The sequence below is a fragment of the Colobus angolensis genome, unplaced genomic scaffold (genome assembly GCF_000951035.1).
Source record: "Colobus angolensis palliatus isolate OR3802 unplaced genomic scaffold, Cang.pa_1.0 Scaffold311, whole genome shotgun sequence".
NCBI lineage: Eukaryota > Metazoa > Chordata > Mammalia > Primates > Cercopithecidae > Colobus > Colobus angolensis.
The window spans coordinates 830,865-834,655 of record NW_012116389.1 but is presented as its reverse complement, the minus strand read 5'-3'; positions in this window follow the sequence as shown (position 1 = coordinate 834,655).

The window sequence follows — 3,791 nt, the reverse complement described above, 5'->3', positions numbered from 1 at the left end:
AGGCGCCCACCACCTCACCCAGCTAGTTTTTTGTATTTTTTAGTAGAGACGGGGTTTCACCGTATTAGCCAGGATGGTCTCGATCTCCTGACCTCATGATCTGCCCTTCTCGGCCTCGGGATTACAGGCTTGAGCCACCGCGCCCGGCCTACAGTTTCATATGTGGGGGAAAACATGCCCTAGAACATGGATACAGACCTCAAATGTTAAGCCACACTTTTACACTTCTAGAAATGCAGCAATATTAAAGCACTAAAGTTCAACTGCAAAGCAGCATTTTTTTCTCGAAATCATGTTGTTTCAGCGCTTCCTTCACACACTGGAGGGAGGGATGAGTCAAAGGTCACATTCCTTGTGTGGCTGGCTTTTCCTAAGGAACCATAAAGGCAAGTAGGTGCTGAGCAGGATTTGCATCAAGAACCAGAAGTGCTATCCCCAGGGTTCCTGGGAAAGCTGCCTTCTTCCCTTTTGGGCTGTTCTGCCAAGCACTGCCAACTGCTTTCTCCCTCTGAGCTTCTTGCGAGAAGCTATTACTATCACTCAGTTTAATTCCCATTTAATATAGTGTCTAGATAAAGACGGAGGATTCATGGGCTCAGCCTGTGAAGGTGCAGTGCAAATGTGTGAAAATAAAACATCTCCCAACCTCACCATCAGAGACACAGATTTTATTTATTTTCTCGGGAGTAGAGTGTCTGGTGAGGTCTTTTTTTTTTTGCTTTTGGTTGTTGTTGTTGTAGCTCAATGGAGCATTAAATTTAGAGTGCAGTCTGATCTGTCATAGCCAGAGCTGGCAGGATTGTGGGATGATGTGACCTGGAGATACAGTCTTCTGAGTTTTGTAATAAATCCCTTGGTCTGTGACTGGGGCCCTGAGGGAAGGCTCCAGCCTTAGCCTGCTCTGAACAAAAGTGTGGAGTCATACGAACACAGTCACAATAACACTTGCAGAGTGCATTTTGAGGCCTTCTTTTAGTTTGGGGTTCCCCTAAAGCAGATCTCAGGAAGCACATGGGGATTTAGGAAAGTAAGATAGGAGAAGGAAGGAAGCCAGTGCAGGGTGAATTAACAAGCAGGTCACCTCTGTGGGCAACTGGGGCTCAATTCACTGGAGATTCTTCTTTTTTTTTTGAGTCAGGGTCTCACTCTGTTGCCCAGGCTGGAGTGCAGTGGCTCATTCATAGCTCACTGAAGCCTCATGAACTCCTAGGTTCAAGCAATCAATCCTCCCTCCTCTACCCCCTGAGTAGCTAGGACTACAGATGTGCGCCACCATGCCCAGGTAATTTAAAGACTTTGTTTTTTATTTTTTAGAAATGGGGTCTTGCTATGTTGCTCAGGCTATTCTCAAACTCCCGGCCTCAAGCGACCCTCCTGCCTCAGCCTCTCAAAGTGTTGGGATTACAAGCGTGAGCCACCATGCTAGGCCCACTGCTGATTCTTGAGAGATTGTCCCTGAGTGTGGGGAGGAAGTTGGGGTATTTATTGATGCTTTCCTGTTTCTCACTGGGGAACGATTGCTTCTTGGGGGCATTTTTTGATGGCAACACAACACTTTGCTGGTTTTCCTTACACATCTTAATTCGTTTTCAGTCTACTTTTTGGGCTCTGCTCACTCATCATTAAATACAGGAGTGCCTTAGGGCTTGGTGTCATCCCTGTTTTCTTAATTATCTATGCCATCATCTTACACTATTTTATCTGCATCCTTGGTTTTTAGCTTCACTTGCATGTTCATGACTCTAATTGCCGGTTTAGGCAGACTGCTAGTTATCTCCTCAGATCTATTCTCCTCTTCTTCCTTCTGAATAGACTTGTGTCCAGAACCCGGGCTTTCCAGCTAGACCTACATTTCCCACCTCCCTTGTGTCTAGGTGTGACCAGCTTTGAGGGTTCGCCAAGTTTGAGCCAATGGGATGTTAGCAGAAGCGGTGGGTGCAACTTTTGGCTGATCTCCAGCTTAAAAACAAACCACTTGCCTTGGACTTTTCTCTCTTTCTTCCCCACAGGCTGGAACACAGACAAGGCAGTAACTTAACTTTGCCATTTCTGATGAGGACACACTCTGAGGATGGTGGAGGAAAATGATGGCATGAGCCTGGGCCCCTGAATTATCTCACAAAGCAGAGTCATACCACAGTAAAATTCTACTTTATTAAGCATCTGTATTTGGAGCTTCTTTGTTACATCAGTGCAACTTAGCCTGTTAATTGAGAAACCAGCCCGGACCACTCTTCTGAGATCCTATCCAAATTCAACTCCACAGTTCTACTAGGATGACTCTTAGGCCTTCAATAAAACTGAACTCTTAATTTTCATTTCCTCCCTCTTCTAATATAACTCTTCTCCAACATTCTCTTTTTCCATAAAATTAATCTTAGCAAATCACTTTATTACTAGAATGCTAGAGTTTATTTTTTTAACGCCTCTCTCTTTTTTTTTTGAGACGGAGTCTCGCTCGGTCACCCTGTCTGGAGTGCAATGAACATTGTTGTACAGGTGCCTTTGTGACAAGCACAGATTTATGTATAAGAGTTTTTAATTTTGATTTTTCTGACTTTTCTATAATCAACATGCGCTATTTAGATTATTAAAAATATTATTAATCATATTAAAAGATTCCACTAGGTTGTTTCTAAAACCCTGAAGCCACTCAGTTGGCCCATTCTTTTCTCAGGATAAATGAGCTATTCACCAGCACCACCATGTAAATAAATACCACATATTTTCGGGCCACATATAGTTTTTACAGATTTACTCTTCCCAAGGAGTATCTCATCCAGGGCTGCAGATGGGAACCATTGCCTCTGCCTGAGGGAAGGAGCAGCAGTTGTCAAAACCATGAGGTGAGGCGGGTGGATTGTCTTTGGATGGCTCTGGGTCTCTGAGGTGCAAGGGACTGCTGAGTCCAGACGGAGGGGACTCCTAAGAGAGGGAGGCAGGCAGAGTGGGAGCTTGGTTTGGGCCCAGTCTCTGGGCCTCCATACCCTCTAGCTTTCCTGTTCCTTTTGTGCTTGCAAAACAGATACCACATTTCCTCAATTTTCGCATATACCTTCCTGTTCTGCATTTTAATGTTTCTGAAATGGGAAGTGGGCATTGAGTATGGGAGTGTTCATTTCCCTTGCTCTTTTTGAAGCCTGTTATTAAATAGATGGTGCATCGTGTCACTGAGGGAGTTCTAGGATTAGGGAGTATAAAGGTTCCTCTTTTATTCCACTTCACCTCCAGCCCCATCACACATGCAGCTCCAGCTAGCCCACCATCAGATCAGGGGCTGTAAAATTCCACGCTTTGTGTGTACAGCATGAAGAAAAAAGCTGTCAAAGTCTTTTCTGAAATGCAGACAGGACTCAAGCGTGAGACAACAGTGGGGCTCATCACTCCTTTCCTTGGTTGCTCTGTGCCCATCCCTTTCAATAATGCTGCTAGAACCCTTCTGTGTAATTAGTGGGGGCATAATTAATACATGAGAGGAGTCTTTCTAACAGATCTGAGCAAGCGTATTCTCTTAAAAATGGGATGGGAAGCAGAACCTTACAGGCTTCCACACGTCGGGCCAAAACGTCCAGTGAGACAATCAAGTCCCCATCCTCAGCCACTTATATTGATATACTTTGTGGATGGACCCAGCCCCGTGAAGGAAAGTAAAGGAGTTAGGAAGAGTTCTGAGTAGCTGAACTGGGAATTGAACTGGGTGGGTTTAAAGAGTTGGGGAAATGGGGCCGGGCACGGTGGCTCACGCCTGTAATCCCAGCAGTTTGGGAGGCCGAGGCAGGGGGTCAGGAGTT